Source organism: Equus przewalskii, chromosome 10 (genome assembly GCF_037783145.1).
Source record: "Equus przewalskii isolate Varuska chromosome 10, EquPr2, whole genome shotgun sequence".
Taxonomy (NCBI): domain Eukaryota; kingdom Metazoa; phylum Chordata; class Mammalia; order Perissodactyla; family Equidae; genus Equus; species Equus przewalskii.
In genome coordinates, this window is record NC_091840.1 from 5,586,001 (window position 1) to 5,608,458 (window position 22,458).

The following is a 22,458-nucleotide window of genomic DNA, read 5'->3' on the forward strand; positions in this document are numbered from 1 at the left end:
TAACTGGGAAAACCTGAAAAAGGAAAGCCATGATGAATGTCTAGCTCTACCAAGCATTGAGACATACTATAAAGTCTCTATTATTGAAACAGTGTGGGACCACTGCATGAATAGACAGATGACCAGCGGAGTGGAAGAGAAAGTCCGGAAGTCTACCCAGGTACACACAGAAATCACTGGGTCACTGGGTCAGACGACCTTGCGGCTAATGGTGCTCAGACAGCCAGATAGCCATGTGGAAAGAGATCAGCCCGGATCTATAACTTACATAACCAAGAATAAACTCCAGATGGCTCAGAGCTCTGAATGTGAAAAATGAAATGATAAGAGAACTAAGAATTTAGAGGTGAATACCTCTTTGACTAGAGTGTAGGAAAAAGTTCTGTATATGACTCAAAATCCAGAGGCAATAAAAGATTGATAAATTCGACTACATAAAAATAATAAAATTTTGTGTGGCAAAAAATCACCATAAGCCTAAAAGCCAAATAAAAAATTGGGAAAAAATATTTGCCACATATATCATAGATAAAGGGTTAATATCTCTAATATATACATAAAGGACTCATAAAAATGGAAGGACGTAAGACCCAAAACCCAATGGGCACAAAACACGAAAAGCAAGGCTCTTAAAAAAGATATAAAAACGACCCTTAACTGTGTGAAAAAATGTTCAACTTGACTCATAGTAAGAGAAATACAAATTGAAATTACTCTAAGACACCATTTTTCACCTATCAGATTGGCAAAAATTAAGCAGCTTGACAACCATTTTATTGGCAAGGCTGTAGGAGACAGGAACTTGTATGAGTAACTAGCGGGAATGCCAAGGGACCCAGCCCTTGTGGGGGAATTCGGCACCACCAACCAAAACCACCTGCATGCTTATCTCTTGCCCAAAAAACCCCTTCTCTAGGAATTGACCCTGAAGGTGCATCTCCAACAACACAAAAGTAAATGTGCTCAAGGTTATTCAGGACAGTTCTGTTTGAAATTGCAGAATATAGGAAACTTGAGGGATGTAAATATAAGGAATGGTGCAGCTCACAGTGGAGTATTGCGCGGCTGAAATAGAATAGGGAGGATCCACATGAATTGACATAGTTGAAAGTTTAAAAAAGTAGACACAAAAGAGTTTTTATAGTATTTATACCTTTTATGTAGGAAAGAAGAAGAAATAAGAAAATATACATGTATCCGCTTATTTTTGCAAAAAGAAATATGAGGAAAAGATACCCAAAAGTAGAGAGATTGGTTACCTAAGGGGGGTGAAGAGAAACAGGGCGGAGGGGATGAGAGGGTAGGAAAGGATGGTGGGAGGGAGTGACGCTTCTGTGAATACCCTTTTTGCATAATTTTGCCTTTGTTCCTGATATACTAAAAAAAAATAAAATCAATAAAGATGGGGGAAAAACGCTAAAATGGAATACAAAGAGAAACAAATGAACCTACCCATATTAAAATGTTATTCATAACCACACAGAAGGGGCAAAGCTACCTTTCAACTATAACATCTTCAGAATAAAGACAGAAAGAATTGCAAACAAACACTGGGTCTAATCGGTAGGTTGGTTTCATGTGTGCTGTGGCTTAGTAGTTCTGAAACCACTTTCAGTGCATTATAGGATTAAGCAAGTAAGCAAATATATTAAGGATAATGGGAACCAATTTTCTCATCAGAAAAGAAAGTTGCAAATATGGAAAGACGCAAGACTGGAATGAACAAGGAGCCTTCTGGTGTTGGACTGGGACTGGAGGCATCAGTATGAACCTGAAATTTAGGTAGACAGAGAGACAGAGACAGAGTTACCTGTAAGGGTGTGTGTGTATGTGTGTATGTGCACACATACATATATTTATTAGCTCTGTCAACTATTAGGGCCTAGAAGTAATGAAACTCCAGTAACAATGACCACATATGGTGCCCAGATCTTGGTACTACACGGTTCCTAAATACCATTTTCCTCTATAAGGAACCAGGGCTTTTTGGAGAAACGGCTGATTCCAGGGCTAGGGTAAGGAAGGGACAAGATGCACCTGGAATATTTTATTAACCCAGGAAGTAAGGAAGCACTTAAGAAACGGGAGACACATCAGAAGAACATAGAAGCCAGCCTTCTCGAAGGAGCTCCCGCTGGCTAAATACAGGACGATTTGAGAATGAAAATAAATAATGATAGTAACGAATTTCAGCACATCGACTGTAACGGGAATCCATGAGTCCGTACTGCGGGAAGGAAGAAATGCTTTTTCTCATAGTGGAATACTACCAAATAATTGTAAATGGAACGAAGTTAGAAAATCGCTGTTTGACGAACGTCATACAGCTGGTCCCCGACTTCCAGTGGTCCCACTTCATTAGAAGTGGCATTCAGTAGAAATCGTGCTTCGCTTTTTGCGTTTCGATCTTTTCCAGGGCTAGCGATCTGCCGTCGGATCCTCTCTCGTGATGCTGGGCGGCAGCAGCACCCGCAGCTCCCCGTCAGCCACGCGATCACGAGGGTAAACAACCCATACACTGACAACCATTCTGCACCCACACGACCATTCTGTTTCTCACTTTCAGTCCAGTAATCAGTGAATTACATGAGACGTTCAGCACACGATCATAAAATAGACTTTGTGTTAGGTGACTTTGCCCAACCGCAGACTAACGTAAGGGTTCTGAGCACATTTAAGGCAGGCTGGGCTAAGCTGTGGCGCTCGGTGGGTTGCACATGTTAAATGCATTTCAGCTTACGATATTTTCAAGTTACGATGGCTTCATTGGGACGTAACTCCATTTAAGTCGAGGAAGATCTGTATTTATAGATTCAAGCAAGATCATTAATGGATGCTGAAACTAATGAAAGTCTGATGGGGAATAAGATATCTACATAGTCTCAAACTATCTCCCACAAAATACCTACCGGTTAAAGGGCAAACTAGTGCTTTGCAGTGGAGAAGGCTGCTAGACTCCACCTGTACCAAGGGATCAAAACCAACATCATTAGCAACGGAGCAAACCAACATCACGCGCTTCTGAGAAGGACACGACGTCACTTTTGTGGAATTCCTGCTGAAAAGGCGTAATAACTTCTATCCAATCCCAAGGAAATCTCAAAAGAACCCAGATTGAGGAATATTCTAGAGAACGATTGACCTGTTATCTTAAAAGATGCTAGAGTCATGAAAAGCAAAGACAGACTGAGAAACTGCTCAAGACTGAGAGAGACCAAGAGCCATGAGGACTAAATGCAGTGTGTTATCTTGGAATGGACCCTGGACTGGATTTTTATTGTATTTTACTCGCTACTAAAAACTATTGGGACAATTGGCAAATATGAATAAAACCTGTAAATTAGACAATATTATTATGCCAATGCTAATCACCTGATTTTTAAAATAATTGTGTTGTGGTTGTATAAGAGAATATCCTTGTTCTTGGCAAATACAGACTGAAGTATTTAGGAATGAAGGGGCATTATGTCTGCAACTTGACTTAAAAATTGTTCAGGGAAAATCATGCAGGAAAGAGAATGATAAAGGAAATGTGGCAAAATATTAACACCTGGAGAATCCGGATGAAGTGAGTATGAGAGTTCTTTGTACTATTCTTGCAACTTCTCTGTAAATAGGAAATTGTTTCAAAATTAAAAATAAATAAAAGCAAGGATTTTAAAGGTACAGGATTTCCTCTATGGGCAGGATAGGGCCCTCCTACAACAAAACAATTATATCCTGGAGAATAGAAGTCTTTGAAATGCATCGCTGGGCTCTTAGTAAGGGAGATCTCCATTCCTGTGCTACCCACCCTTCTCCCCCTCCTCCCCCAAATCTCAGCTGAACCAGAGCTAGGAAAGGGAAGCATCCGGCCCTCAAGAAATACAGACTTGTTTTGAGGGCAAATGTCAATATCAGGACTGCAATCTACAGAAAGACTGAGTCCTGGGAGGGGCTGAACCTGGTGCTTTCATGTTAGCTGAGACCCTAGAAGGAGAAGAAAGTCTGCAGAGCTCCCTGGCTGCCAGCGGAGCCAATGGAAATCCTCTCGGGAAGGAGATGACTCCACTTTAGGCCCCAGGATTCCCTTCCATGAAGATCAGCAAAACCTGAGTCCCCATCCCCCGAGGGTTTCAGATACGGGAGTAATCAGATACAAACCATAGGGTACAGATGTGTGAAATCTTTAAAGGAATTAAAGATGCAATTCCCCGGGCCAGCCCAGTGGCACAGTGGTTAAGTTCACATGTTCCACTTCGGCAGCCGGGGGTTCACTGGTTTGGATCTTGGGTGTGGGCCTACCCACCGCTTAGCAAGCCATGCCGTGGCAGGTGCCCCACGTATAAAGTAGAGGAAGATGGGCACGGATGTTAGCTCAGGGCCAGTCTTCCTTAGCAAAAAGAGGAGGAGGATTGGTGGCAGATGTTAGCTCAGGGCTAATCTTCCTCAAAAAAACCAAAACAAAATGCAGTTCCACAAATGAGTAAATGAGAGACTATAGAAACGATCAGACTGAGCTGATTAAGAACTAAATGGAACTTCTAGAAATAAGGGAATATGATTGTTGGGGGGAAAAACCCTCAGTGAATGAGTGAGACAACAGATTCTACACAGTTGAAGAGAAGAGTGAATTAGTGAACTGAGAGAGAGAGCTGAAGAAATTTCCCAGAGTAGACAAACAGAGATATAAGGACATTGAAATTAAGAGAGGTTAGGGGCTGGCCCTGTGGCCAAGTGGTTCAGTTCGTGGGCTCCACTTCGGTGGCCTGGGGTTTTGCTGGTTCAGATCCCAGGTGCAGACATGGCACCGTTTATCAGGCCACGCTGGGGCAGTGTCCCACATAGCACCACCAGAGGCACTCACCACCAGGTTATACAAGTGTGTACCGGGGGCTTTGGGGAGAAGAACAAGAAAAAAAAAGAGAGAAGAGAGGTTAAAGAATATAGAAGACGGAATAAAAAAGCTACTATAAGCCTAAACAGAGTCTCAGAAGAAAACAAAAGAAAGAGAATGGAGTTAAGATAATCTTATAGGAGACAAAGGCTGACCATCCTCGACATGTGACAGACGATCTGAATCTGCAGCACAGGAAGCACACATACTAAGCAGGATAAATGAAAAAGAAATCCACGCTTAGACACACTGTGGTGACCTGCACAGCACCAAAGGCAAAGAAAAGATCTTAAAAGTAGCCAGAGAGAAAAATACAAAACACCCGCAAAGGACTTATAGATTGATAGCCGACTTCTCAACAGTAATAACACAAGTTGGAAGGCAGTAGAATCACATCTTCAAAACGCCCAGAGAAGACGACCTGGACCTGTGTACCCAGGAAAACTATTAAGAACAGGCTGACCCCACGATATTGTCAGATATCTAAAAGCTGTGTTTACCGCTCACAGGAAATTCACTATAAGAACTTCCACAGAATGCATTTCTGGAAGAAAGAAAATGATCCTAACAAGGTCTGAAAAGTGAGAAGGAGTGGCGAGTAAAGAAATTGGTGAATGTGAGATAATAGAAAATATGTTTTGGTCTCTGCCTCCGGTCCCTGGCACGGGGCTCCCTTGTAATCTTGTAAGTAATGAGAGCACGAGGAGCATCTTTTGTTCTAACGTTTGGCCTCTGCCCCTGGTTCCTGACTCCAAGCTCTTATGTCCCTTGGAATTTCCTGGGTGACAGGAGCATCTTTTGTTCTAAGGAGGTGACTTTGAGTGGGCTCCTGGATGGGGCTGGTCACCAGAAAGACCAAGCCGTGATTAGAGGCTTGGAAATTTCAGCCCCACTGCTATCCTCCAAAGAGGGCAGAAGGGCTGGAAACAGAGTTGATAACTGACCAAGCCTGTGTGAGGAAGCCTCCATAGAGTACCAATAGGATGGGGTTGCGAGAGCTTCCAGAGGGTGAGCACATCCACACACCAGGAGGGTGACACCCCAACTCCAAGGGGATGGAAGCTCCTGTGCTTGGGACCCTCCCAGACCTCACCCTGCATATCTCTTAATCTGGCCGCTCCTCTGCATCCTTTATCATATCCTTTAATAAACTGGCGATAATAAGCATTTCCTTGAGTTCTGTGAGCCATTCTAACAAATTAATCACACCTGAGGAGGGAGTCATGGGAACCTCAGATTTATAGCCGATCAGTCCGAAGCACAGGTGACAACCTCGACTTGCGATTGGCATCTGAAGTGAGCTGGGAGGAGTCTGGTGGGACTGAGCCCTTAACCTGTGGGATCTGCCGCTACCTCCAGGTAGATAATGTCAGAATTGAGTTAAATTGCAGGACACTCAGCTGGTGTAGCAGAATTGCTCGGTGTGGGGAAAACCCCGCCACGTTTGGTGACCAGAAGTGTCAGAAGTGAAGTGTTCTGTGTGAAAGTGTAAGTGCGCAAAAGTGAGGCCATCTTGTTTCGCTAAACGGCCCCAGCCCCTCCTCCGTGTGACTACTCGCTGCTCTGCACACACTCTAAAAACTTCACCTGCTCTCCTAATTTACGGCCTCCACTTATGCACGTACTCCTCGATGGCTTGATAAATTAAAACTTTGTTCTATGAGTTTCTCTCCGGGAAAAGGCTAACTACAGGCAGGAAACATACTTACAAGGGGTCCATCACAGTTGACAGAAGACTGGAACCATAAAAGACCCTGGAGACCGTCACGGCTGAAGGAAACCCCCTCCTTACTCCCATTTTCCCTGTATAGCTGCCTCAAGATTCTCTAATCTGTAATGACGAGTTTTTGAGACATTAGTCACCTGTCTTCCAATTTGCAGGCTAATCTAATTAAACTTCCTTTCTCCGTCTCTAACTCGTGATTAATTTGCTCAGATCTCGGCGAGCAGAGCCAGCCCATTGCTTGGTATCGAAGGTAAAGGAGACACGCAGAGGTTGACTGGGTTTTTCTTTTTTCTTTTCTTTTTTTTAATTTTTCTTTTTTTCAGATGTACATCATATTTCGAATTCTGTATACATTACATCATGTTCACCACAAAAAAATTGGGTTTTTCTAATATAGTAAATATATAGGAAAATTTAACAATTTTGTGAATATGCCAAACCATATAGTAAAATCCACTGAATTGTACTCCTTAAAGGATTCAATAAAAATGTTATCTATCTTCCTGGGAAATAAGGAGAACCTTTAAAAATGCTCTAAGACCCATTCTAGTAAAGATGCAGAGAATGGAGTTCCTCCACCCTCATCACACATCACTAGACACATCTAAAGATTATCCTACATTGCGGGTGGGAAAATATATATATATAGATATATATCACTTAGCATTCATCGATTAGAGTCATTTTTACAAACTTCTCCTTCAGAGGCTTACCAAAAATCATCGCCAGAGAAGAGCAAATGGTGTAACTGGGGGACAATTCGAGCCCCTCCCGGGACACTGTCCAAGAAGCACGCAGCAGGAGAAGGGATAAGACACACGCTTCTCAGAAAGATAGCTGTCTCTCGCCTGAAGAAAGGTGAAGTCGCTCAGCTGGCATTTCTGGCGCTAGAGTTGTGCAGTCTCCTGATAGGCTATCAGAGGCAGAGTCTGGCTCGCCAGGAGTAACAGACTATTGCAGGGGGACCCACCCAAATCCCTGTCATGGGCCAATGCAACGGTCCCCAAGCTATTGGCTGACACCTGTGCCCCTCTCTGGGGGACTGCCCTTGGCTGATGGGAGCCCCTCGCCCTGACAATCTTGGGGCACTCCACCCCGCCCCCACGCCTGGAAGCCGATGCCTCACCAAAGGGGTGCGAGAGCCCACCCTCTTGCCTTAGGTCAGGACCATTCTGTGGTGTGATCTCCACTTGAATCCCCAAGGCTAGACTTCACCTGAGATCTCATCTTGGTTGTCCCTGTCCTCTCTGCCTTACATGTATTTTCTGAAGAGCCCTCCAGTGGCCACATGCCTCCAGATCCCTGCGTCAGGCTCCGCTTCTGGGAAGCCAGTCTAAGAGAAGCCTTTCTAGGTGGTCTTAACCCACCAGGGAGTAAGCCTAATGCATTTCACCAGACATTCCTTCCTTATACCTGGCTTCACAACAGTATCGAGTCATTCTTTCTTGCTGTAAACACTCTCGACCAGATATACATTTTGAACTCGTTTTCTTGGAAGCCTAGTTCTCTCATAAATTTGAAATGAAATTTTGACAGGAACACACAGTTCAGTGAGAGAAGTTGTCATACTAAATAGCTCCCACCCTTTTCCTTGACCCATTCCAGCTTGGACCAAGAACTCCAAGGGCAAGTTCAAGCTTCCAAACCCTAAGGCTCTTCCCACCAGGAGTGAACTTGTAAGGATTCAAAGCAGGGGCCAGGAATAGAGGACTTGACCAACGGGTGGAGCCATGATCCTCCATTCAAGGTTGCAGCATCATTTGTCTTTCATTAATCCCGGTCTCTCTCTTTTCCTCCCTCCTTTCAGGAGTCACTGATCAGGTCCCCACTATTGCTAATCCATCTGCCTTTAATTAACATTGTTCCTCATTTTTCACATTCCTGGGGCTCATGTTTCTAAGTCGGCAGATGGAGAGGATTGAAAATGTTGAAGTGCGGCTAACACTGCTCGCGGTTTTCTGCTTTGTCCACCGCTGTTCTCCCAGCTGCTTCTCGGTCAGCAGATTTTGTTCTTGCTCTTTTGGTAATCAGGCATCATTTGGGGTTTTTTGAAGTGTATGAAAATGAGAGCAGGTAACAGCATGCAAAAGTTGTCCCCGGGTCGTGAGTGCGTTAGAGGGATTAAGAGGATTAAGCAGCAGGACGGATGTTGGTGTTAGTAATGGAAGTCTGAAGTTTACTTAGGAAAGGATGCTGGCGTGTTCACTCTGCTGTCGTGGCAGTCCTCACACATCCTGTTGACTGGCATAGAAAGGAAAGGCTGAAGTCAGACACTTATGTCTGCAGAAGGAGAAAAGTATACCTCACTAAGCCTGACGACTTACACTTATCCACAAAATTGTTTGCAAATTGGTTTGTGCTAAAACACAGGCTTCTCTGGATTATCATGTTCTGGGCAGGCGCACAGAGCAGCAGTGTGCTGGCTACCTGGCAGCCAGGAAACCAGAGGCCTTGCCCTGCCCTTCACACACGCACGCCCGCACGCGCACACACGCACACATGCACTAGCTGCCTCAAGATCTCAAAGCAAACAGCACGCCCAGGCTGATGCATGAGTTTCCACCACGAGCTGCGCTCGAGCGCAGGAGGAAACATGGCCCTACAGGTCCTTTCACGTCGTGTGGGCACCACGCTCCTCCTGAGTGTGAGGGTAAAGGAAAGAAAAGCTCTTGGCACAGCCAAACCCACGCCGTGCGGGAGCTCCTCTCCCACAGACGCAGCGTATTGACCCAGCACTGCTTGCTATTTTGGGGAGTCAGAAAATTGCAACGATTATCAGTGTCTCAGAGTTAGGGCCTAATGAAACGGGGCAAACCATCTCAGGCGATGTGATTAGGATTCTAAAGGGAGGCTTGGCGAGAAAGGTGTTTGGGGCGAGAGAATACGTAGGTTTCTGACTTAGATGGACACCATTTCAACAACCAGAGCAGCGTCCATAATCACAGTACTTGGCTGGGTGTAGAGACACGCGTCACCTCTCCCTGGGGGAACTTATGAATCTATAAACACAGCCACCCAGCTTACAGGAACCTCTTTCCCCTGCCCTATTGTCTTCTAGCCTCCAGTGCTGGAAACTAAAAAGAATCCAACATTAGGCTAACTCTCTTCCCTTTCTTTTTTATTTTTTTGAGGAAGATTGGCCCTGAGCTAACATCCATGCCCATCTTCCTCTACTTTATACGTGGGACGCCTGCCACAGCATGGCTTGATAGGCGGTGCCATGTCCGCACCAGGGATCCGAACCAGAGAACTCCGGGCCGCCAAAGCAGAGGACACAAACTTAACTGCTATGCCACCGGCTGGGCCCTCTCTTTCCTTTCTAAGTGACCTGTTCTTGCCAAGCTTCTTTCTCCTTGGAATTCCCAAGTTTCACCAGGATAGGCCCGGAGGCCAACTGTTCAGAGGGAGTCCTACCTGGGCGTCCATGAGTCCCTCTGACCTGCAAACCCAATTCTCTTTTGGTCACAGGAGGAAGATCTTTTGCCTATTAATGTGTCTTTTCTTCATCTTCTCCTCGTGCTGCCTTCTCTCCTTGAGATGCATCCTCCAAGTCTCTTGTTTGTTTTCTAATTTACATCTTAAAAAAATTTGTTTTTGCCCTGTGCATCAATGATTTGGATTTCAACAAAAACTACCCTCTTTTTCAGGCTGTCTAATGAATTTTTTAATTTAAAAATCATGGTTTTTGGTTTTGTTTTGTTTTTTTTTTTTGGTCCCAGAGCAGTTTTTAAATGTTCTGATAGAAGTTCCTTGAGAGACTCTTGTTACCGTTTGGTTAATGTTCCCCTCTGGCCCTTCCCTCCTTCCGCCTCAGTGGGTGAACTGGGTCGTCCTCCTTCTGGAGGCACGATCCTCCTCAACGAGCCCCTCTCTTTCGGCTGCTTAGAGCTTCGCATTTCCTCAGCGACCAGGCCCGGTGTCTGGGATCTGAGAAGAGATACCGTAGGAAATAACGGTTTCCACATGTGTGGGCAAGGGGTGAACAGACACCCTGCCCTGAGCCCTCTGCTGAAGCCCAGACAGCAGCGCCGCTGCTCCTGGGGCTCCAGGGTCCAAGCAGCTCTACCCCAAAGACGTGCTCCAAGATGGCCTCGCTCTCCTGGCTGGCGGTTCACGCTGGTGCTCACCTGGGTGCCTCGATTCTCCCCCACGCAGCCACTCATCCTCCAGGAGGCTAGACAAGCTCTAACCCAGACGTGGTGGCCAAGGGTTCCAAGAGAACAAGAGCGAAGCTACAAGGCCGCTCGAGGTCGATGGTCAGCAGGCACACAGTGCCATTTTGGCCACATTCTGTTGGCCAGAGAAAGTCACAAGGCCAGTCCAGAGTTAAGGGGTGGGGAAATAGACTCAACCTCTTGTTGGTGGGAGTGTGTGCATTTCAGGACCAGAGGACTTTTGCAGGCACCTCTGCCAGCAACGTATCCGGTGGCCGTGTGGGCAGATACAACGCTTCACCAGAAAGAGCCCGGTCTTTCTCACGGTCCAGTGTCTGTCGCCACACATCACATTTCAGTCTGCACGGTGCCGTAACAGCCAATATTTGTAAAGTGCTTCCTATGTTTCCAGAACTGAGGCAGGCACATTTCATGAGCGTGGCGATCCTTAGGAAGTTACACTTTTATCATTCCCATGTTACAGATGAGGACACTGAGGCAGAGAGAGTTTAAGGAACTCGTCCCAGTCCACAGTTGTCGGTAAACAGGGTAGCTGAGACTGAGGGCTTTGCAACCTACTCTCTAGAGCTTTCTGCCCCGCTGCCTTTTGCACGTCTGCCTCACAGGCATCTGGAAGTGTCCTTGGTATTCCTCTCTCCTTCCTTGTCTAGTCCAAGGGGGCCACACTCAGGGATTTGGGCGGATAGTGGCTGGAGCACACATCCCTGCCTCTCTCTCTCCCCAGCTATCTCTCTGAAGTAACACCGCAGCCAGGGAGGCCAGCAGGCGGGGCTTGGCAAGGACATCTGAGCTCCAGGGTTCTCTGGGGAAGGAAGCAGGTAAGGACTTGATTTGTTTTGGTGCTCAGGTGGGGGACTGTCACCAGGGACCAGCAGCAAAGAGGAGAGCTTGCCTGATCTTGCACTCTGGGAGAAAGTGCAGCCCAGGGGGTGCCCCAAAAGGACCCAGCCAGAGCAGACGGGAGGGTGGGGCAGGTGTGTGCAGTTCTCGGGTACCCACTGAAGGTCACTGGTTTGCACTTTGCTCGCCACACCCTGATGTGTACACACACACAAAATCTCATTTATGTCATCTTTTTTTGAGGCCAATTCTCAGACAGAGCTCTCACAAGGTATAAAATTAAATCAAAATAGGCAACCATATGACCAGGCAGCAAAGACTACATCCAAGATCTTGCCACTGGAACTATCCATCGGGGATGCCACTGTGTCGCTGCCACCAGGTATTTGCCAACACTCCAGTGAACTTGGATCCACCCACTGCATCACTTGCAAGAAATCCTTGTTTATTCCTACACTTCTGTCTCAGTCTTTCATGACACAAATTCCCAGGAGGAGCATTTGGGGGACATACTCTCCGCCTGTGCTTGTGCTCCAGCTGCCTGTGAGTGGGGAGAGGGCCGTCCGTCCTTTAGCTTCCACGATAGGAGGGAGACCTTTCCTGCTATGTACTTGACAATCGCAAAATAATCAGGTGTTTGGATCCTAGATAAATACCTGGCGAATTTCCTTTACATGTGGATTTTATTGTTTTTCTGCTCAGTATTGGCCCAGTAGATTTGTTCGTTTTTAAGACTTTATGTTTTTAGAGCAGTTTTAGGATCACAGCAAAATTGAGAGGAAGGTACAAAGATTTCCCGCATACCTACTGCCCCCGCACACGCACAGCCCCGGCCATTATCAACATCCCCCACCAGAGCAGTACATTTGCTACAGTGGACAAGATAGACTTTTTTTTCTGAGGAAATTTCACCCTGAGTTAACATCTGTTGTAAATCTTCCTCTTTTTTTTGCTTGAGGAAGATTAGCCCTGAGCTAATATCTGTGCCAGTCTTCCTCTAATTTGTATGTGGGTTGCCACCACAGCATGGCTGACAAGTGGTGTAGGTCCGTGCCTGGGATCCAAACCTGTGAACCTGTGCTGCAAAGCAGAGCATGCCGAATTTAACCACTATGCCACGGGGTTGGCTCCAAGATAGGTCTGTTTTTAAATTAAGAAAATTAATTTCAGATTTGCAGATTTACAATGTAAAGGACACTTTTAACAGTGGCTTTATTTTCCATAGATGAGCAGATTTCAATTGTGAACTTGCAAAGGCCCTGTTTCTGCATATGGACCTGTATCTGCATCACAGGGACGCTCAACGACATAGAAACACACCAGGGGCTCGCTACTGTTAAAAAGAAAAGCAAAGAGAAGAAGATGGGCTGCTCCCATGCCTGCTCTTATGGGAATCGATTACTCTACCGCCTCAGTTCAGAAACACAGACGCAGAATTGAAGTCCATCTACAACCCAAGGGAAAGTTTTTGAGGGCATTGCTTTATGTTGAACATTAAACAGCAGTTAACAAATTTGAATACAGCAAGGTGTACAGAATAGTAAAGCAGTCTTGACACGATTTAAACTCTCCAAGAACTCAGGCTGCACATTAGGACTTTGAAGTGCCTCTCATTCTAAACATAAATTATTATTGTAAATTCTCTATCAGTATTTTGATTCCCTTTTATGATTTTTTAGAGTATAGATAAATGGTAACATATTTTGTTCTGGGTCGTATATAAACTTGGATGGATAGGAAAGAGTAAAGATAGGTCGTAAGACAGAAAGGGAAAGGAAGAATGTACACGGTATGTATCCACTAAAACACAGGCAGACATACATACCACAAACATCCACCATTTCAAGGACACCTCAGTCTGTGAATGACTAGGACAGATATTGGATAACATTAAGAATTTCCATGGAATCACCATATCAGAGTGACTAGAGTCAGGCTCTGCTGACTTGCAAGCTTTTCATTCGCAGAGTAATAACCTTGAGAAGCCAAAAAGAAAGAAAAGGCCAGGGTACTGGAGACAAGGAGTTGAGCAGGAAAGGAGGCAGAAATCTGGACAGGGCTCCTCTCAAGTCTGGGGCTGAATACCCACTTGAGCAAGTGGAGGGCAAGTCTCCACAAAGCCAAGCAAAGGAAAACCACCAGAGAAAGAATAATTACCAGGAATCTGGGAGCTGAACATCTACCAGACATCACGCAACTAAAAAATCCCTGGCCAGCAGACCCGCACTACAAGAAATGTTAGAGGAAGTTCTTAAGGCTGAAGGAAATGATAGCAGGTGGAAACTCGGATCTACGAAGAAAGGAAGACTTCTGGAAATGATAAATGTAACATAATTTTCTCTCATTTCTCAATGTTTTTAAAAGATAAGTGACTTTAAAGGAAAAATAATGTCAGTGAGTTGTAGGATGTTTAACATATGTAGAAATAAAATACAATAATATTAGCACAAAGGATGGGAAGGGGAAATGGAAGTACACAGTTTTTACATTATAAGTGAAATAGTATGCTATTATTTGAAAGTAGACTATGATAAGCTAAAGATGAATAGTGTAAACCTTAGAATAACCATTTAAAAAATAACTCAAATAAATATAGCTAATACGCCAATAGAGGAGATAAAATAGAACATGAGAAAAAAAAGAACAAAAAACAGATGAGACTAATAGAAAACATGCAGTGATATGGTGCGCATAACCCAATCATATCAATAATTACATTACATGTAAATGTACTAAATACTCTAAAAGACAGAGGTCATGAGGCTGGACAAAGAAGCAAAACCAACCATATGCTGTTTACAAGAGATGTACATTAAATATAAAGACGAAGATAGATTAAAAGTAAAAGAATGGAAAAGAATTACACCATGCAAACACTAATGATAAAAAAGCTGGAGCGGTTATATTAATATCAAAGAAGATAGACTTCAAGACAGGAATACAATCAGAAATAGACAAGGACATTTTGTAATGATAAGATGATTAATACATCGATAAATTAGAACAATCCTAAATGCATACACAACTAATAACAGAGCTTCAAATTACATGAAGCAAGAACTGACAAAACTGAAGAGATGGGGCCGACCCCGTGGCCGAGCGGTTAAGTTCACACGTTCTGCTTCACTGGTCTGGGGTTTTGCTGGTTCAGATCCTGGGCGTGGACATGGCACCGCTCATCAGGCCATGCTGGGGTGGCGTCCCACATGCCACAACCAGAAGGACCTACAACTAGAATATACAAAGTGTGCCAGGGGGCCATGGGGAGAAGAAGAAGAAGAAGAAGAAAAGAGAAGATTGGCAACAGATGTTAGCTCAGGTGCTAGTCTTTAAAAGAAGAGAGAAATAGACAAATTCGAACCTGTTTTGGAAATAGTCAGATGTTTTCTTCTAAAGTTAAAGATATACTTCCTCATGACACAGCAATTCAACCTCTAGACATTCACCCAAGAGAAATAAAAACGTGTACATGAAAAGACTTGCACAACAATATTCGGAGCAGAATCAGTCGCAACAGCCAGAAACCAGAACTACCCGAATGTCCACCAACAAGAGAATGGATAAAAAATGTGTGGTATATTCATAAAATGAATAATAAATACTTACAATGCACACAATCACAAAGAATACATACTCTATGATTATATTTTTATGAAGTTTGAGAAAATCAAAGCTAATTTATACTGAAAGAAATCAGAATAGTAGTGATCGTCTCTAGAGGGAATGGCAGATCGACTGGAAAGGTAATAAGGAAACTTTCTTGGGTATTGGAAATGTCTATACTTTGTTGGGGTGTGAGTTACATGGGTGATGCAATTATCAGAATTCATTGAACTGTACACTAAGCCCTATGTATTTCACTGTATGTAAATTACTCCTCAATTTAAAAATACGGAATAGCTAAAAGCAATGTAATTCACATTAACTGAGGAGAAAGAGAAAATTAATATGATTATCTCAATTGGTGCAGGAAATGCATTTGATGAAATTCAACCCCTATTTATGATTTGCAAAATTTTTAGGAAACTAGGAACATAGGAATAGAAGGGAGCTTCTTTAACCTGATAAAGAACAGCTACCAAAAAAATTAAGTTGGCAACAAATATCATCCTGATATGGCAAAATATTGAAAACTTTCCCCCTGAGATTGCAAAAAAGATAAAGATGCCAGCTATCACTATTACTATTCAACATTAAAATGGGTATTCTAGCCACCACAATAAGGCAGGAAAAAGATATAAAATGCATAAGAACTGGAAAGTCATCATTGCCTAGTGACACGATTACACACATAAAAAATCCAAAATAATCTGTAAGCTATTATGTTTTCTAAGTGAACTTAGCAACTTCTCTAGATGCAAAGTCAATTAAACAGACTATTGTGTTTCCATATGTCAGTAACAAACAAATAAGAAAGGAAATTTTAAAACAACATTATTTATAATAACATCAAAAAGCACCAAACACCTATGAATAAATCTAAGGGGAAATGTGCACCTCTCTATACTGAAAACTATGAAACATTATTGAGAAATTGAAGAACCCAAACAGCTGGAACGATATACAGCATTGGTGAATTGGAAGATTCAATATTGTTAAGACATCACATCTACCCAAATAAATCTACAGATTTCAGGTGCTCTCAAATCCCAGGGCATTTTTGTAGAAATCAACAGCTGATTCTAAAGTGCATGCGGAAATGCAAAAGGCCAAGAAAAACCAAGAAGGAACACCACGAAGTTGGAGGCCTCACACTACCTGGTATCCAGACGTTTACAGAGCTACAGAACTTAAGGCCACATGCTATTGGCACGAGGATAGACTGACCAAAGTAACAGAGTAACAGAGTACAGTTCAGACCTGATGAGGAAAGCTAAGAGGATTCCTCACCAGCAGAACTACCCCGAAGGAATGGCTACAGGAAGTTCTCCAAACAGAAAGGAAATGATAAAAGAAGGAAAGATGGAACGTGGAATGAAGAACGAACAATGGAAAGCGTCAAAATATGAGTAAACATAATAGACTATCCTTCTCTTCTTGAGTTTTCCAAATTATGTTGATTAAAGCAAAAATTGTAGTCTGATGTGGTTCTAAATGTATGTAGAGGAAATATTGAAGACAATTGTATCATAAATGGGAAAGGATAATGGGGTCTAAATAGAGGTAAGGTTTGTACACGTCACTCAAACTGGTCAAATGTGGAAAGCAATAGACTATAACGAGTTACGTATATATAATATAATACCTAGATATAAAGGCCTATAATATAAAGCTCTACAAAGAGATACACTCAAAACTGCTACAGATAGATAAAAATGGAATGCTGAAAATAAAATAGCCCACAGGAAGGCAGAAAAAAGGTGAGGCAGGTGGGAGTTGGAGGGAGTGAGGGAAAAACAGCAAGCCAGGCAAAGAGGCGTGTAGAGGCAGGGGCGCCAGTGCCAGAACAACACGCATATATGAAGCCTACAAGAAGACAGGTGAGGCTGTCACAGAAAATATAAGACAGGAGCATTACTAAAGCAGTAAGCGAGGTCCAGACCAGTGACAGCCTGGAAGGAGAAGAATCAGAGCTCGGGCAAGTTCTGTAGGCACTGGGTCTGAGGACAAAATTCAACTTGTACATTCCCCGGGAGAATTTTGTTTTCCAGAATCAGTAGTCCCCAGCCACTCTCCCTCTGCTATTTCCTCTTGCCCGGAGGCAGCCACTTTCAAGTCTTCCAGCTGAGCCCTTTGGCATTTACCTCCAAACTTCTAAATTACATGCTTACATCGATGCTTCTTATGCTTTTGGTTTTAGGCATTACCCACTGACGTGCACACGGAAGATGAGGATCTGGCTGCCTATCCCACATCTGCCCCATTGCCTACATGCATGCTTCCCACCCCTCAACCTAATTGTATCGTAATTTTGGTTAGCGCCAAATTCAGTGTTCACGTTATTACAGTTATGGAAATGCTATCCACAGCTGGGCTGTGCTGTAAACTATAATTACTTTTTCTTTGTTGCACAACTTCCATCGTTCTGCCCCAGCATTAATACTTGTTGTATTCTGGGGTTTGCTTTGTTTTCCATATAGTTATAAGCAATTCTACCCCAAATTTTTGGCCAGTTGCCTAATTATCTATTCAGGCTGTTTATTTACACCAGAGAGTCCATCAGTTCCATCATTTTGAGGAATGAGTCTTTCTCTGAGCTTCTGAGCTCCTGCAATCTGGCCTGGTTGCCCTCTTTGCCTGGTTCATGTTTTTGCTGTCATCCTAGCAACTCTTTTCTGTGTTGAATCTCTTTTCTTTAGCCCATGTCTTCTTCTTCCTAGTAGAGAAAGTTCTCTAGTAGCTTCCTTTTGAAAAGGAGTAGGAGAGAGGTAAAGTTTTGAAGACGTTAATGCTGAAAAAGCTTTATTCCTCCATTGCATCAATAGTTTGGCTAGGTATAGAATTCACGATTGAAAATAATGTTTTCTCATGGTTTCAAAGCATTGCTCTGTTGCTTTCTAGCCTCCACTTTTGCATTTGAGAAACCTAAAGCCATTCTTGATCTTTCTCATGTGACCTGTTTTTGTCTTTCTGGAATCTTACGGAATCTTCTCTGGGCATCATGGGCCCTTTCATTATAAAAGCTTATGTCCTTCAATGCTGGGAAATTTTATGGAATTATTTTCATTGGATGATTTGCACCCTTCCATTTTTCTCTCTCTTTCCGGAACTTCTATGATTTAGGCATTGGGGCTCCTACATTTACCCTATAATTTTTTTTAAATTTTTTCTCCTATTTTCCATCCGCTTATCTTATTTGCCCTCCTTTCTGGAAGCATTCAGAATTTATACATTACCTTAATATGCCTAACTTCCTTAATGTGCCACATCTTCAACTGTACCTGGTATCCTCAAGACCAAGACTCTATTTAATACTCCAGAAAAAACCCCAAAAAACAAAAAACACCTCTGGTCTTTTGCCAAGGTTGGGAGGGGCAGTCAAGTGTCTGAAGAGTGTGTGGAAAGGAACCATCTTAAACAGATTTCTACCAGTCCTTATTATAGTTCACCCCCTCATCCTATTTCCAGAGGTACAAAATGCCAAAAATCTCTAACCCTTTTGAAGTTTCTATAGTATAAATCGGGTTGGTTCTTGACTCCCCATTAAAAGCATAGTATTCAGCTATCTCAAGATGCTAAATCACTTACCTCTTATCCTTCTGCTTTCCATTTCCAGAATTGCGTTGCTGTGATCTCTACTCCTCTCCTCCTCAACCTTGTGGGTTTATGCTTTAAAAAAAAAATCCCTTTATTATCATCATAATGAGGTTTCAGGAGGAAACATAATTAGATGCATGTGTTCAGTGTGTCATATTTCTCCAGAAGCCTACAAGGAATGTTTAGTCCAGTGCGTTTATTTTTAATGATGTTCTTTTAAAAGTTTAATATACACCTTATTGGTCATCTGGACCCTTATAATGAAGTATTGCCATGTGGTTTCAGTGCCCACATTTGTATTTAGGATTATCTAGCGATCTCCTAAACTGTCATATTTTAACTAACTTCTGACACAGCATTTCTCACCCTGGAGGGCAGGGCTTCCCTCCCTAGTTACGTGTTCTCACTCTTGTCGGTAATATGGACCCACTGAAAATTTTTAAACAGAAGAGAGATACAGTCAGATCTTCATTTTATATCAGTCACATTGGCAGCTAATGGAGTGAAAGGTGAATTTGACAGGACAAGGTAGAAGGCAGGGAGGTGAATTAGAAGACAGTTGTAACCTAAGTGGATTTGGGAGGCTTAAGTAGGGTGGAAGTGAGCACAGATCTGAAAAATATTTAGGATCAAGATGGCAAACGCGTTCAATTTGGAATCCAAACTAATTGAAAAAGTTGCTGTGGACAGTTTTAAGCATCATAGACAGAAAAATAATAAATTGCTATCATTCATTTTGAAATAGTGAATGGATTATAAGAAATACATTATGTATTATGGCAGCACAATTGAGATTAATGATAAAATTCTTTTAAGTTTCGTAATTTTAACATTTTTGTTTCCTACTGTTACCAGCACCAATTATAATTGTGCAAAATTTTATCAGTTGCACTGTGTGATACAAATAGGCAAATAGATTATCTATTGTTGGAACTAGTGTTTCATTTCTGACAAAATAACATTCATTTTTTCAAGAAATTGACATTTCTAAGAGGTTGAAAAAAATCTTCCCACTAATAGGTCTATAGGAAAAAATATATAAAAAGAAGCCTTTTGAATCTTGAAAATCATTAGATGCTAATTGTTTGCATCACAAGTGCTAATCCATATTCTAACTGATCCAGAACACCCCAGCTGATATTCAAAATCTAGTCATCAACTGTATTTTCTTTTTGCAAGCTCAGTATCTATTCAGCTTCAATTCAGTGCAGAAATTTGTCTTTTGACAAATTTTTGAAATACAACTGGAACAATTTTCATCATGGCTTTTTTTTTCATAAAATCACTAATCATCTAAAAATGATTTTGATTGAAACGACAAAACCAGCCTCTGACACATAATTAGAACACCTAATAAGTTTTGATTAGGAACTTGCTTGAAATTCATGCCATTTCAGATACTGAAAAATAAACTGATTTTAGTAAAAATATATTTTTACAAAGATGCTTACACAAGCTTGTCTCAGAACATAGAGAACTTTAAGTTCTGATCTCTCAGTTTTGTAAAACCATAATCCACAGTGCACCTTAAGTGAAAAGGATGTGTTTTTACTCTTCAAGATTTTAATTCAACTTAATGACGACCTTATATATCTAAAAAATCTAATGAAGTATACTTCTCATGTAGACAAGAGGAAAAAAGTTAGCTTTTTATTATGGAAAATTTCAAATACATACAAATGTAGAAAGAATAGTGTAATGGGCTCCCATCGTGCAGCTTATATTAATAATAACGAATAATTATTATTATAGTAATGTAATAATTATCAACTCATAGCCATTTTTGCTCCATCTGTATCCCCTACCCCCTCCCCACTTATAGCCCAGATTTGATTATTTTAACAAATCCCATGCATCACATTTTTCATATGTGAATTGATGAATAAATCAAAAGCAATAGTATATATTGGAGTATATGAGGAAGCCATTTGGTTCAAAACTAACTTGGCCTGACTTTTTTTCCAGAAAGCCCTGACGTGCATGACCTGTTGAGCATGCATCATACAACTGCTTTAAAGATTTACGATGTCCCAAAGACAGGAATGATGCCCTGAAAGATAGGGATCTTCCCCCCATGTCGGCATTTCTTTAAGGATAAGCATCTCTTCCTGGAAACTAATACCCACCAGCTGTGCTCACCTTGTGACCACTCACCTGCCGTGCCAGCTAAGCATCTCATGACAGAAATAAAAGGGACATTCCTGGGGCCACCCTGTGGCATAGTGCTTAAGTTCAGCATGCTCTCGATATTTGTGTTGACAAAATACTTCAGTATGTATTACTGATAGGTAAGAACTCTTTAAAATAATAACCATAATACTATTATCACACCTAAAAAAGTTAACAATTGCTTAGATTCACTGAATGCCCAGTTCATATTGCCCTGCTTCAAACAATAGAATTTTAAAATAACAAATCAGTAGCGAAACCAACAGTAAGTTAAAAACCACTCCAGGAGGGCCCGGCCCCATGGCCGAGTGGTTAAGTTTGCGCACTCTGCTTTGGCAGCCCCTGGTTCACCGGTTCCGATCCTGGGCGTTGACCTACACACTACTCATCAAGCCATGCTGTGGCGGCATAGAAAAAACAGAATGACTTACAACTAGAACATACAACCATGTACTGGGGGACTTTGGGGAGGAAAAAAAAAAAAGAACATATTTAGAAACAAAAATAAAAGTTACAAATGCTTTAAAAAAAAAAAACCCACTGCAAGAGATGGACTTCCAATGTGACGGCATCAGGCACTCCACAGACCCACTCTCCAGTGAAAGTGGAGAAAAGTCTAACAAGACAACCATTTAAATATCTGGAGATGGTCCGAAGGGCATGCAGCAAATGAAGAAATATCTATTCAAGAAAATCTACTAAAATTTGATAAGAGTCTGTGGTATTTGAGCCAAGGCTGCTTCCTCTCTCCTTACTCCCAGCTCACCGAGAAAAAAGTCCACTCCAGACTGCAGCCAAGAGCACAGGGCTCACTCTCCCCTCAGCTCCCCGTGAGGGGCTTTCTTCCGGGGAGGAGCCGGACATCAGCATTTCTCATGCTGCCCCAGCTACCTGTGGCTGAGGCTGAGTTCCGGGCAAGTATGGCCAAGAGGTGGGGACTCCTGTTCCGCAGTGGAGGCTCTCTCACGGCATGATGTCACAATCATGCCTGACCTGAGTTAGAAAGTGCTGGTTTCACACCAGGAGAGGCAAGCTGAGAAGACCTGAGGCTAATTCCTCCCTTCCACCACATGCTCAACTCCTAAACAGGGCTATCACTCTGAAAGAAGCACACCATTGTCCCCAGCCCAGCTCCAGAGCCCTGGCTGGGGGATTTTGCCCGGGACAGAAGCAGGCTGTAAAACAGATAGGTCCTAAACTCTTTCCAAAGGAACTGACTATCTGCAACAGAGGGTGGAGAAGTTCAAGCCTAAGGCTGCTCTCAAAAACTGGAGTTTGTGAAAGGGAACTTGGAGGAGGTTGGTAGAGCCGGCGAAGATGCAGTCTAAAGTGTAAACCGGCTAGTTTGCAGGGGAGAACCAGGGAAAGAGTCAGCTGGGAGGAGCCCTCCTGAGGTCAGAATACTACAGGGGCTACTCCTTCAAAGGAGCCTAAGCCTGTAGAGCCATTGATGCCCCTGAGCCTTGCTGTAAACA

At 42.8% G+C, this 22,458-nt stretch overlaps 1 long non-coding RNA gene across 1 annotated transcript; it reads right to left on the reverse strand.

The window, feature by feature from the left end:
- Window positions 1-2,034: 2,034 nt before the first annotated feature.
- On the reverse strand, window positions 2,035-21,936 carry LOC103565525 (uncharacterized). Its single transcript, XR_011522891.1, has 6 exons — window positions 21,750-21,936; window positions 18,806-18,886; window positions 8,016-8,843; window positions 7,316-7,450; window positions 2,910-2,961; window positions 2,035-2,799 (listed from the first exon to the last, which is right to left on the reverse strand). It is a non-coding gene; the product is annotated as an uncharacterized lncRNA (long non-coding RNA).
- Between the last annotated feature and the right edge of the window lie 522 nt (window positions 21,937-22,458).